The following is a 15,470-nucleotide window of genomic DNA, read 5'->3' as shown; positions in this document are numbered from 1 at the left end:
AATGGTGATAATGATGATGATGATAATGATGACGATGATAATGATGATGATGATGATAATGATGATGATGATGATAATGACGATGATAATGATGATATTGATGATGATGACAGCGATGACGAAGTTTATGAATATGATGGGGGCGAGGATGGAGCGGCGGCGGCGGGCGTGCTTCGACGTGTGTGTGTGTGTGTGCATGTGCGTGTCCTTAATGTTTCAGTAATTAGACTGCGGCCATACTGGAGCACCGCCTTGAAGGAACTTTTTAGCCGAACGAATCGATCTCAGCACCTTTTTTTTTTTTGTTTGTTTTTGTTTTAAAAGCTTAGTACCTACTATATAGGTCTCTTTTGCCGAACCGCTAAGTTATGCGGGGCGTAAACAAACCAACACCGGCTTGCCGAGTGGTGGTGGGTCACAAAACACACACACACACATACATATGTGTGTGTGTGTGTGTGTGTGTGTGTGTGTTTTCGGTGCGCCATGGGCTTCTTTCAGTTTCCGCCTACCAAATCCACTCACAAGGCTTTGGTCGGCCCGGGGCTGTAGCAGAAGACACTTACCCAAGGTGCCACGCAGTGGGACTGAACCCGGAACCATATGTGGTCGGGAAGCAAGCACACATACAACACACACACACACACATACACACACACACACACACCCACACACACACATGTGTGTCTAAAGATGTGTGTATATATAAAAACAACAATACAGACGTGTTATAACAACGCAGGTGGGTGTGTATATAAAGACGTATATATATAAAGTTGTGTCTATAGATACAGTATGTGTGTATATATATATATATATAGATAGATAGATAGATAGAGAGAGAGACGATGAGTGTGTGTATGTATGTGTGTGTAACATATATATATATATATATATATGTATATATATATGTATAGAGAGAGAGAGAGAGACTTTGTGTATAATAAGTGTGTGTGTGTAAAGAAAAGAAGAAGGCGAAGAGAAGTGTAGGCGATGACGACACGAAAAGAGAAAGATAGACACAGAAAGACGAAGAGAGAGGGGAGGAAGAAAGAACGAGAGAGATAAACAGAGAGAGAGAGAGAGAGAGTAGAGAGAATTGCAAGGAAAGGGTGGGAAGAGAGAGAGAGAGAAGAGAAGGGAGGGGGAGGAAAAGCAAACTAGCAGGGTGACGTCACCGCCAGCCTGTGTCGAACAGTGTGCGGTGACGTCACCATCGACAACTACGCGGAGTTTTCTCGACATAGACACAAGACCTACACGAGTGTATGCGTGTTTCTATCATATATATATATATAATATATATAAAATGTGTATGTGTATATATCTATGTGGTGTATAATTATAATATATAGTATATATATATCTATAATATATATATATATATATCATACATTTAAATATACATCAATGTGTGTATAAATACATACTGGCATATCATAGATACATAATATAAGAAGAACGATAATATACATCTTACATAAATATATGTCAGAGAAGAGAGAGAGAGATGCATAGTTATATATACCATACACATTCATATATACATATACATATATATATATATATATATATATATATATATATATATATACATTATATATATATATATGATCATGTGTATATATATATAATATATATATATACATGATCATGAGGGTGGAACAGACACTGAGGGTGACAGACATTCTAACTATATATTTATATATATATATGTATATATATATAGATATACATACATGACCAAGACTTGATAATTGTTGCTAATGACCACATTGAAAACTAGAAGCATTTTTGGGCAAAAAAATATTTATCCGACTCCTTTTTAGAAGTAAACAAGAATAATATAAAACGGCGAATGAAAGGAATTAGAGGAACAAACAAAAACAAAAACAAAGAAGGAAAGAAGAAAGAAAGAAGGACACAAAGGAACATCTCTGTGAAGGAGAGAGAGAGAGAGAGAGAGAGAGAGAGAGAGTTTTGGTGTGCTTACCCAGAGCTCTCGGCTTCAAACACTTTACACAAGTTCGTAGAATGGTGACGTAAGCATTGGTTGGTGTTTGGAGGGTGATCGTGGTGGTGACGGTGGTGGGAGTAGCTGTGGTAGTGATAGTGGTGGCGGCGGTAAGAGAAGCGGTGAGGTGTTGTTAGTGGTGGTGTTCGTAGTTGTGTTTAGTGATAGTGGTGGGGTGGCGGCGGGGGCGGCGTCGGTAAGTGCAGCGGTGAGGGTGGTGGTGGTGACGGTGGTGGGAGTAGCTGTGGTAGTGATATGTGGTGGTCCGGCGGTAAGAGCAGCGGTGAGGGTGTTGTTGGTGGTGGTGGTCGTAGTTGTGTTAGTGATAGTGGTGGTGGTGGCGGCGGCGGCGGTAAGTGCAGCGGTGAGGGTGGTGGTGGTGACGGTGGTGGGAGTAGCTGTGGTAGTGATAGTGGTGGCGGCGGCGGTAAGAGCAGCGGTGAGGGTGTTGTTGTTGGTGGTGGTGGTAGTTGTGTTAGTGATAGTGGCGGCGGTGAGGGTGGTGGTGGTGGCGGCGGCGGTAAGTGCAGCGGTGACGGTGGTGGTGGTGACGGTGGTGGGAGTAGCTGTGGTAGTGATAGTGGTGGCGGCGGTAAGAGCAGCGGTGAGGGTGTTGTTGTTGGTGGTGGTGGTGGAGGCGGTAAGAGAAGCGGTGAGGGTGGTGACGGTGGTCGTAGCTGTGGTAGTGATAGTGGCGGCAGGAGAGGGGGTGGTGGTGTCGGCGGTTAAAGCAGCGGTGAGGGTATTGTTGTTGTTTGTGGTGGTGGTGGTGGTAGTTATGGTAGTGATAGTGGCGGGCTGCAGGAGAGGGTGGTGGCGGTGGTAGTTGTGATAGTGGCGGCGGGAGAGGGTGGTGGTGGTGGTGGTAGTAGTTGTGGTAGTGATAGTGGCGGCATGAGAGGGGGTGGTGGTAGTATTGATAGTGGTGGCAGCGGTGAGGCTGTTGTTGTTGTTGTTGGTGGTGGTGGTGATGGGGAAGGAAGGGAACGTGGTGATGGTGGCGGTGACGAAGGTAAAAGCAAATGCGACGGTGGCGATGGCGGTGGAAGTAAATACTTTGACGGCGGTGAAACAGTGGTGGCGATGGTGGAAGAGAATGCGGCGGCGGTGGTGGTGGTGGTGGTGGTTATACTAACTGAGGTAGTGGTGATGGAAGAGAGAGAGTGTGTGTGTGTGTGTGTGGTGGTAGTTGTAGTGATTATGACAATGATGATGATGATGGTAGTGGTAATATAAATTATAGGGGAATATCGTGGTGGTGGGAATAGTTACACGGACCGTTGTAGTGTTGGCGGTGGTGATGGGTATTACAGTAAACGTGGTGGTGGTGTTGGGGAAAGACAGAGTATAGTTGTGGTGGCGGTGGTGACGGCGAAAGGGAGCATGTCAGTAGTGGTGATGATGGTGGTGGTGGTGGGGATAGCTACGTTCACTGTGGCGGTGATGGTGATGGTGGTGTATGAGAATGTGGAGGGAAGACAGGGGTGGTGGTGGTTGTTGGTGAGTCTTATAGTGACTGTGATGTCGGCGGTGGCGATGAAGACAACGATGAAAGTGGTGGTGGTGTGGTGGTGGTGATGATGATGGTGGTGGTAGGAGTGGTAGTGAAAGTGTGACGTGGTGTTACGGGTGGGGGGGGTGGAGTCGGAGGTGCAACAGAGTGTGTCGCCTGGCGATGATGGAGAACGGGAGAGAGGGGTGGTAGCGGTAAAGAAGAGGGTGGTAGTTAGAGCAATAGTAACTGTGGACGTGATGGTGGTGGTAGTGATGGTGGTGGTGGTTGTGGTGGCGATGATGGTGGTGGTGGTGGTTGTGGTGGTGGTGGTGGCGGTGATGGTGGTTGTGGTGGTGGTGGTAGTGATGGTGGTGGTTGTGGTGATGGTGGTGGTGATGGTGGTTGTGGTGGTGGTGGTGGTGGTAGTGATGGTGGTGGTTGTGGTGATGGTGGTTGTGGTGGTGGTAGTGATGGCGATGATGGTGGAGGTGGTGGTGATGGTGGTTGTGATGGTGGCGATGATGGTGGTGGTGGTGGTGGTGATGGTGATGGTGGTGGTGTTGTGAGGATATTGGCGATGGAGATTTTTTTTTTTTATCATAGCAATAGTGGGGCGGTGTTGAGAGCTGTGTAGAAGACAGTGTAGACTTTCAGAAAGAGTAAAAGAAAAGGAAAGAAAGAGAGGGAGGGAGGGAGAAGGGGGGGAGAAGAAAAAACGAAAGAGAAAAAGAAGCTAAGTGAAGAGGAGTGATAGGTGGAGGAGAGGTGAACGTGAAACGAGAGGGAGTCAAAGAGAGAGAGAGTAGGAAAAGAAAAAGAAGAGATTGAAAGCTGGAGGAAAGGGTGGAGGGGAGAGATGAAACTGTGAGCAAAGTGGGTGTGTGATGATATGCATGGAGCGGGAGGGGAAGTGGGCAAGGAGTGAGAGGAAGTGGTTTATATATATATGTGTATATATATATATATATATTGTGTATATATATATATATATATATATGTGTATATGTATATATATATCTGTATATATATATATATATATATGTATATATATATATTATATATATATGTATATGTATATATATATATGTATATAATATGTATATGTATATATAGTATATATGTATATATATATGTATATGTATATATATATGTATAATGTATATATATATGTATATGTATATACCATATAACAATATGTATATGTATATATATAATGTATTGTATATATATATATTATGTATATATATCTATGTATATATATATAAATATATGTATATGTTATATATATATTGTATATGTATATATATATGTATATATATATATGTATATGTTATCTATATGTATATATTATATGTATATGAATAATATATATGAATATGTATATATATATGTATATATATATATGTATATGTATATATATATGTATATGTATATATATATGTATATGTATATATATGTATATATATATATGTATAAATATATATATATGTATATGTATAAATATATATATATATGTATATGTATATTTGTATATGTATATGTATAAATATATATGTATATGTATAAATATATATATATATATGTGTGTGTATATATATATGTATAGATATATATATATACCCAATTTCGTTTAAATAAGGAAAATATACTGATTTAAAAATATAAACCATAGCTAAATATCCTCTAGAAAGGAGAAAAAGCAGTATAAAGAAAAAAAGAAAAAAATCACCCAATTTCAATACCAAAAAAAACAATTAAATTTTAGTAACAATCTTCCGCCTGGGTTTTGAAACCGCATCTCCAAATCACCACACAAACACAAGATGCTGACGTCACCCACCTCCAGTCCAATGAAATTCTACAAAAACCAGATGCTGACGTCACATCATTCTAAACCAATCAAAACCGAACTTCAGTGAGTACCAGGAAAAGACCCCTTAAGAGAACCAACCAACCGGAACGACCTATAACTGTTATCTGCCAGGAAACCAGCCAAGCAGCACGAAATACTTGACCACTGAAGAAAAACCAAACGTCATCAATGTTTTAACTAATCAAAACTCAGATCCACTCTCTTAATCTCTCTCTCTTACTCTTTTACTTGTTTCAGTCATTTGACTGCGGCCATGCTGGAGCACCGCCTTTAGTCGAGCAAATCGACCCCAGGACTTATTCTTTTTTGTAAGCCCAGTACTTATTCTATCGGTCTCTTTTGCCGAACTGCTAAGTGACGGGGACGTAAACACACCAGCATCGGTTGTCAAGCAATGCTAGGGGGACAAACACAGACACACAAGCATACACGCACACACATATATATATACATATATACGACAGGCTTCTTTCAGTTTCTGTCTACCAAATCCACTCACAAGGCATTGGTCAGCCCGTGGCTATAGCAGAAGACACTTGCCCAAGATGCCACGCAAGGGGACTGAACCTGGACCCATGTGGTTGATAAGCAAGCTACTTACCACACAGCCACTCCTGCACAGAAAAAAATTTATAAATACATATATCCCTAAACATACCATTACAAGCGACTGTTTAAAGGAGATCTGACAAACCAAATTATATATATATATACATACATGTACATGTCTGTGCGTCTGTGTTTGTCCCATCACCATGGCTTGACAACCGATGTTAGTGTGTTTATGTCCCTGTAACTTAGCAGTTTGGCAAAAGAGACCGATAGAATAAGTACTAGGCTTGCAAAGAATAAGTCCTGGGGGGGGGCGATTTGTTCAACTAAAGGTAGTGCTCCAGCATGGCTGCAGTCAAATGACTGAAACAAATAAAATAATAAAAAATGAATATATATCATCATCATCATCATCGTTTAACGTCCACTTTCCATGCTAGCATGGGTTGGACGATTTTGACTGAGGGCTGGCGAGCTGGATGGCTGCACCAGGCTTCAATCTTGATCTGGCAGAGTTTCTACAGCTGGATGCCCTTCCTAATGCCAACCACTCCGAGAGTGTAGTATATATATATATATATATATATATTCTTTTAATTTTTATTTTTTTTAATTTAAAAAAAAAATATTTGTAATTTATATATTTTTATTATATTTGTTTTCATATTCTTATTTTTCGATTTGATATGACTTATAATATGTATTTTTACCTTTGATCCGTTAATAATAATAACAATAAGATAAATAGCCTGAAGAGGCACTGCTGGATTTACGTATTAGGTATAACCTTTATAAACTCCCCACCAGTGCAGAAACACGTATAGCGTTGATTAAAAATACCTTCTTTCCCCACAGACTAATAACAGGTAAGTTATAAAGATTTTTCAAATAATTTTATTGTATTTTATAGTAGGTTTTTTAAATGCTTATATTATTTTATTGGATATAACTTTCTATGTGTATTCCATATAATAAGCTTATCCTGAAATAGGAGTAGCGGTTCTATTGGTAAAATCCCAAACTTGTAATAAAATTTTATATATATATATATATCACGTGATCATGTGACCGACCAGACCATCAGATGTTGTTACACATCGCTGGTCACAATGTGTTCGCATTGTTTTAGCCTTCGAATGACGCCACCCGCTGGCTAAGCGAGCAGGCCAATTATATATATATATATATATATATATATAGATAAATATATATATATATATATATATATATATAATATCTATATATATATATATATATATATTATTATATATAATATGCATCATATATATATATATATATATATATATATATATATATATATTATGATATATATACATATCATATATATATGATATAATCTTATATATAGATATATATATATATATATATATATATATATATATATATTATATAGATATGTTATAATATATACAACCGATATATGTATATATATATATTATACTACATATATATATTATATATATATATATATATACATCCTATAGATTGTATATATATAGTATATATATACATACATTATATAGTATATATATGTATATAATCGATTACAAATACCTATATATATTATATATTTATATGATATACATACATATATAAGTATATTAATATATATATACATAACCTAAAGTATATATGTATATATATATATATACATACATATATATATTGTATAATATATATATACATACATATATATATGTATATATATATATATATACATACATCCTATATATGTGTATAAATATATATATATACATACATATTCTATGTATATATATATCTAAATATATACATACATATATATATTGTTATATATATATTATATATATCTCATACCTACATATATATTGTATATATATGTATATATACATACATATATATATGTATATATAGTATATATACATACAATATATATGTATATATATGTTTATATACATACATATATATATGTATATATATGTATATTATACATACATATTTATGGTATATATATATATATAACATACCTCTATAATATGTATGTATATATTATATATATATATACATATATATATGTATATATATATATATAACATACATATATATATGTATATATATATATACATACATATATATATGTATATATATATATATTATATATATATATGTATATATATATTTCTATGCAACACACACATTCACACTACATATATACATACATACATATATGTGTGTGTGTGTAAATTGATAAACACATGAACACTAACATCCCAATCCTGGGTGTCATGAATGTTGCAACCCTTTTTTCGCTAACCCTCTCAACACTTCCCAGTACACACATACACACACACTGATATTCACCTTGTACCTTGACCTCACACCTCTCTCTCTCTCTCTCTCTTTCTCCTCTTGCCTGCCCAGGAAGTCATGTGTTCAGTTTTTCAACAAGACCCCTGTTCCTGTCTCTCTCTGCTATACTTACATATCCCTTAATCCCATATCTCAGTCAGTTGGGAAATTTTGCACTTGGGGACCTCCTCAGTGCTGGCTGTAGGATAATATAAAAGCACCCAGTACACTCTGTAAAAGGGCTGGCATCAGGAAGCACATCCAACAGTGAAAACCAGATCTAAGAAAATACTGGAGTACACCATCCGATCGTGGCCGTTCGCCAGCCTCGTCTGGCACCTGTGTCGGTGGCACATAAAAAAAACCATCCGAGCGTGGCCGTCTGCCATCCTCGTCTGGCACCTTGTCGGTGGCACATACAAAAAACCCATCCGAGCGTGGCCGTCTGCCAGCCTCGTCTGGCACCTGTGCGGTGGCACATAAAAAAAAAACCCATCCGAGCGTGGCCGTCTGCCAGCCTCGTCTGGCACCTGTGTCGGTGGCATACAAAAAAACCATCCGAGCGTGGCCGCTGCCAGCCTCGTCTAGCTCCTGTGTGTCGGTGGCCATAAAAACACCATCCAATCGTGGCCATTCGCCAGCCTCGTCTGGCACCTGTGTCGGTGGCACATAAAAAACACCATCCGATCGTGGCCGTTCGCCAGCCTCGTCTGGCAACCTGTGTCGGTGGCACATAAAAAAAACCATCCGAGCGTGGCCGTCTGCCAGCCTCGTCTAGCTCCTGTGTCGGTGGCACCTAAAAAACACCATCCAATCGTGGCCATTCGCCAGCCTCGTCTGGCACCTGTGTCGGTGGCACATAAAAAACACCATCCGATCGTGGCCGTTCGCCAGCCTCGTCTGGCACCCTTGTGTCGGTGGCACATAAAAAAACCATCCGAGCGTGGCCGTCTGCCAGCTCGTCTGGCACCTGTGTCGGTGGCACATAAAACAACCATCCGAGCGTGGCCCGCTGCCAGCTCGTCTAGCTCCTGTGTCGGTGGCACATAAAAAAACCATCCGATCGTGCCGTTCGCCAGCCTCGTCTGGCACCTGTGTCGGTGGCAACATAAAAAACACCATCCGAGTGTGGCCGTTCGCCAGCCTCGTCTGGCACCTGTGTCGGTGGCACCATAAAAAACCATCCGACGTGGCCGTTCTGCCAGCCTCGTCTGGCACCTGTGTCGGTGGCACATAAAAAACACATCCGATCGTGGCCGTTCGGCCAGCCTCGTCTGGCACCTGTGTCGGTGGACACATAAAAAACACCATTCGATCGTGGCCGTTCGCCAGCCTCGTCTGGCACCTGTGTCGGTGGCACATAAAAAACACCATCCAATCGTGGCCATTCGCCAGCCTCGTCTGGCACCTGTGTCGGTGGCACATAAAATCACCCGCTACACTCACAGAGTGGTTGGCGTTAGGAAGGGCATCCAGCTGTAGAAACACTGCCAGATCTGACTGGCCTGGTGCAGCTTTCGGGCTTCCCAGACCCCAGTTGAGCCGTCCAACCCATGCTAGCATGGAAACGGACGTTAAACGATGATGATGATGATGAAGGCCATCCTTCAGCTTGCTGGCTTTTATCAAACCTTCTAACCCATGCCATCATGGAAAAAGAGAATATTAAATGATGCGGGCATGGCTGTGTGGTTAGGGAGCTTGCTTTCTAACTACATGGTTTCGGGTTCAGTCCCACTGTGTGGCACATTGGGCAGGTGTCTTCTACTATAGCCCCGAGCTGACCGAAGCTTTGTCATTGAATTCGGTAGGCGGGAGTTACTGCCGTGTGCGTATGTGTGCATGTGGGTGCTCAGCGCCTCTCCAAAAGAGAGAGGGGATTGTGATGATCTATACTGGTTCTGGGGCCAAGTAAAAAGCACCCAGTACACTCTAAGGTGATTGGCATTAGGAAGGGCATCCAGCTATAGAAACCCTGCAAAACTTGACGTTAGAACTTGGCAAGCTTGGCACAGTTCTCTGGTTTGCTAGTTCCAACCAAACTGTCCAACCCATGTCAGTATGGAGAAGGGGTCTGATGATGGCGGTGCCACGTAAGAAGTACTGGTGCCATCATTCCATCATGGAAAAACCCATGCCATCATGGAAAAGGAGACATTAAATTATGATCGTGATGATATATACTGGTTCTGGGGCCAAGTAAAAAGCACCCAGTACACTCTAAAGTGGTTGGCATTAGGAAGGGCATCAAGCTATAGAAACCCTGCTAAAACTGCCAGTGGAGCTTGGCGCCGTCCTCTGGCTTGCTAGTTCCAACCAAACTGTCCAACCCATGTCAGTATGGAGAAAGGGACCGATGATGGCGGTGCCACGTAAAAAAAGCATTGCCAATGGCGCCATATAAGAAGTACTGGTGCCACATAAGAAGTACTGGTGCCGGTGCCGCATGAAAAGCACCCAGTACACTCTGCAGAGTGGTTGGTGCCAGGAAGGGCATCTCGCCATAAAGACCATGCTACGACAGACTATGGCACCTGGCGTGGGTCCGGGCCTTGCCAGCTCATGTCAAACTGTCCAACCCATGCCAGCATGGAAAGCAAATGTTAAATGATGATGATGATGACATATACACATCAAAGGATCAAGGGTCCTCCCCGACCAATAGGGTTCAAAGGCTGGTATTCTGGATTCTATGGTGTATATATATATTTCTCCCGCCCACCACCTCTGAATGGGAGGGATGTTCGCCCGTTGCAGGAGAACTCTTCTTTTGCCAGCAGAGTAAACTGCTACAATGTGGAATGAAGTGTTTTGCTCAAGAACACAATTCATCAACTGGTGCGGGATTTGAAACCCCAATCTTAGGATCATGAGTGCAACTCTTCTAACCACTTAACCACATGCCTCCACTATACACACACATACATGCACATATATACTCTTTTACTTGTTTCAGTCAGTTGACTGTGGCCATGCTGGAGCACCGCCTTTAGTCGAGCAAATCGACCCCGGGACTTATTCTTTGTAAGCCCAATACTTATTCTATTGGTCTCTTTTGCCGAACCTCTAAGTTACGGGGACGTAAACACACCAGCATCGGTTGTCAAGCAATGCTAGGGGGACAAACACAGACACACAAACACATAAACATACATACATATATATATATATATATATACATATATACGACAGGCTTCTTTCAGTTTCCTTCTACCAAATTCACTCACAAGGCATTGGTCGGGTCGGGGCCATAGTAGAAGACACTTGCCCAAGATGCTACGCAGTGGGACTGAACCTGGAACCATGTGGTTGGTTAGCAAGCTACTTACCACACAGCCACTCCACACATAAATGTACATTCCTACATGTATTGGGTTGTCCGGAAAGTCCATGCCGATTTATAGCAGCTTACCTTTCGACTTATTTTAGACCAGTGGTTTTCAACCAGAGTTCCGCCAGTACAGTCCAGGGGGTCCGCAAGAAGTTACAAAACTGCTAAAATCAGCAGTAATTTTTAATTTTCCTGTGCAGATATGTGTTCATAAGACTATTAAATTATTGCTCAGGGGTTCCTCGAGCCAGTGGAATGTTTCCTTGGGGTTCCGCTCCAGCAAAAAGGTTGAAAAGCACTGTTTTAGAACATGGTTGAATCCATAAAATAGGATTTGACTACATCTCCATTTAAAGCACAGTTTAAGCTATCTTTTTGTGGAAGAAGGTTTATGTTCCTATAACCTGTGTTAATTCTGTAACCCTTTAAAATGGAAGATAAGAAAGTTCATTTTTGGCACTTGATGCTTTGGGAACCAGACAGAAATTGCTGCAGCTCGGCTGGGATGTGTTACCCCACCCTCCATATTCACCAGATATTGCTCCTTCGGATTTCCACTTATTCAGGTCTCTGCAGAATAGTCTTAATGGTAAAAATTTCAATTCCTTGGATGACGTAAAAAGATACCTTGATGAATTCTTTGCCATGAAACCACCTCAATTCTGGGAAGAGGATATTTTTCAAGTTAAAGGAAAGATGGAGACGCATTGTGCAACAAAATGGTTCATATTTGGTTGATTAAAAATGTAATGGCAAGTATTTATTGACCTTTTTCTTTCCTTTAAAAATCGGCACGAACTTTCCGGACAACCTAATATATATATATATATATATATGCTAGCATGGAAAACGGACGCTAAACGATGATGATGATGATGATATATATATACATGTGTATGAGTGTGACTAACCTCAAGATTCCGAGTTCCATTCCAGGCAGTGACTTGAATAATAATAATAATTATAATAATAATAAAAAAAGGTAAAACATTTGATAATGTAGTCTTAGATACACTATGCCTGAATACAACGACAGGATGATTATGGTTTGAATAACTTAGATCATGGAGTACTTAAAGCAGAACACTAACCCTAAAGCCCTAACCTTAAAACCCTAACCCTAAAACCCTAACCCTAATTCTAAAGCCCTAACCCTAAAAGCCTACCCATAACTCTAAAACCCTAATCCTAACCCTAAAACCCTAACCCTAAAGCCCTAACCCTAACCCTAAAGCCCTAACCCTAAAACCCAAACCCTAAAACCCTAACCCTAAAACCCTAACCCTAAAACGCAAACCCTAAAACCCCAATCCTAAAACCCTAACTCTAAAACACAAACCCTAAAACCCTTACCATAACCCTAACCCTAAAACCGTAAGTACAGAAGTGTTTTGAAATTTTTGTCCGAATCATAATCTCCGTATTTTTGACGGCCGGAAGTCTTACCCTGTTTAACCCCCAAGTCAGTTCTGATCCAACAGCCTTGTGATCAAAGGCGTTCCAGCCGTGACCACCCTGCGTTTTATTCAAATATATCTAGTATCTAGGATAATATTACATGTTGTTTGTTGTTGCTGTTTAGCCCCAGGTCAGTCCTGATCCAACAGACCTATGATCGAAGATGTTCCAGCCGTGACCATGCTGTCTTTTATTCAGGCATAGTGTATCTAGGACGGGCGGAAGTCTTTCCTTAAGCAGCGACGGAAGACACGTTTCATACTGTAGACACAATATTTGAATAAAAGACAGGATGGCCACGGATGGAGCGCATTTGATCATAGGTCTATTTGATCAGGACTGACCCGGCTTTGATCATTAATCTGCTTGATCAGCACTATCCTGGGGCTAAATAATAACAACAACGATAACATTTCCACATTGTACGTATAAACACAAATCCGAAAGAACCACTGCGTGGTCACCCGAAAAGCTAGAAATAGCAGTCAAATCTCCCTCAAATTGCAGTTCCAACCGAGATTTTTTTTTTTTTACTTGTTTCAGTCATTAGACTGCGGCCATGCTGGAGCACCACCTTTAGTCGAGCAAATCGACCCCAGGACTTATTCTTTGTAAGCCCAGTTCTTATTCTATCGGTCTCTTTTGCCGACGTAAACACACCAGCATCGGTTGTCAAGCAATGCTAGGAGGACAAACGAACACACACACACAAACACATACATATATACGACGGGCTTCTTTCAGTTTCCGTCTACCAAATCCACTCACAAGGCATTGGTCAGCCCGGGGCTATAGCAGAAGACACTTGCCCAAGGTGCCATGCAGTGGGACTGAACCCGGAACCATGTGGTTGGTTAGCAAGCTACTTACCACACAGCCACTCCTGCGCCTATTCTTTACAAAAAAACAAAACAATAAACGGGATGATCACGGCTGGAATATCTTTAATCATCGTGCTGCATGTTTTGTTGTTTCAAGCTTGACCTGGGGCTAAAGGAGACGTTCTTTACTACCCACAAGGGGCTAAACACAAGAGGGGACAAACAAGGACAGATATCGACCCCAGTGCGTAACTGGTACTTAATTTATCGACCCCCCCCTCCGAAAGGATGAACAATAACTTACGTGTGGGAGAACTGCGAGCTGGTTCCTATCCCGCGACACGCTGGTTTCACTTCATTTCGGTTCGCCAACAGCGACGACACATCTGTTTTGTTGTATAAATTGTACGTTTGAATATAAACAGGCCATCGTCGCAACCGAAAACCGTGTCTTTGGATTCACGTGGCGGCTCTCGGATCCTTACTCCAGCCGCTGGGGATCGCTTCCGACTCTGTAATTTACTAGAGTCAACACTGAATGAGAGTCTTTTCCCGCCGCTTACTCCTCTCTCTCTCTCTCTCTCTCTCTCTCTCTCTCTCTCTCTCTGACTCTCTCTCTCTATAGCTCTTACCCGCTCTCTCTCTCTCTGACTCTCTTTCTCTATAGCTCTTACCCGCTCTCTCTCTCTCTCTCTCTCTCTCTAATATTTTAATTGTTTGTTTATTCGTATGTTTCGTCTCATTCGATACCCTGACCCCAACGTTTGTTTTGTCCCCTCTTTTTCTCAACCTTATGGTGAATAAAGAAATACTCTCTCTCTCTCTCCCCTTCTCTCGCTTTCCCATTCTCCCTATCTCCTCCTTATTCTCTCTTACACTCTCTAGCTTTCACTTTGTCGCTCTGTCACCCTCTCTTTCACTCTTGCACTCTCTGACACTTCCTCTATCTTTCCCTTTTTCCTCTCTCTCTCTCTCTATCTATCTCCTTCTCTCTCCCTCTGCTACCTATCCCTTTTCCTCTCTCTCTATCTCCTTCTCTCTCCCTCTGCTCTTCTCTCCCCTTTCTTCCTCCCCTTCATTAGCACACCGGACAAAGTGTTTGGCGGCATGTCGTGTCATTTGTCTTAACGTTCTGGGTTCGAATTACGACGAGGTCGATTTCGTCTTTCATACTTTCGGGGGCGAGCTGGCAGAAACGTTAGCACGCCGGGCGAAATGCGTAATCGTATTTCATCTGCCGTTACGTTCTGAGTTCAAATTCCGCCGAGGTCGACTTTACCTTTCATCCTTTCAGGGTCGATAAATTAAGTACCAGTTACGCACTGGGGTCGATGTAATCAACTTAATCCGTTTGTCTGTCCTTGTTTGTCCCCTCTGTGTTTAGCCCCGAAGTTTGGTGGATCAGGATTGACCTTGGGCTAAACGACCAATCATCTTTCATTCACTCACGGATGTAAACACATACACACACATACATACATACACATACATACATACACACACATACACACACACATACATACACACACATACATACACACAAACATACATACATACATACACACATACATACACAC

General features: G+C 41.3%; 1 protein-coding gene across 3 annotated transcripts in view; it reads right to left on the bottom strand.

The window, feature by feature from the left end:
• The window catches only part of LOC115226070, a 30,317-nt gene extending 15,896 nt beyond the window's left edge, over nucleotides 1-14,421 (bottom strand). For 2 of the 3 annotated variants that reach the window (XM_029797045.2, XM_036514973.1), the window contains exon 1: nucleotides 1,994-2,119. The gene's annotated coding sequence lies outside the window, so the exon portion shown is untranslated. Of the gene's footprint in view, nucleotides 1-1,993; nucleotides 2,120-14,197 lie in introns of those variants that run through there. The other variant, XM_029797044.2, reaches the window with a different exon arrangement.
• Nucleotides 14,422-15,470: the final 1,049 nt, after the last annotated feature.

The sequence above is a fragment of the Octopus sinensis genome, linkage group LG29, assembly GCF_006345805.1.
Source record: "Octopus sinensis linkage group LG29, ASM634580v1, whole genome shotgun sequence".
Taxonomy (NCBI): Eukaryota; Metazoa; Mollusca; class Cephalopoda; order Octopoda; family Octopodidae; genus Octopus; species Octopus sinensis.
The sequence above is the reverse complement of the archived record's forward strand: the minus strand, read 5'-3'. Positions and strand labels throughout refer to the sequence as shown.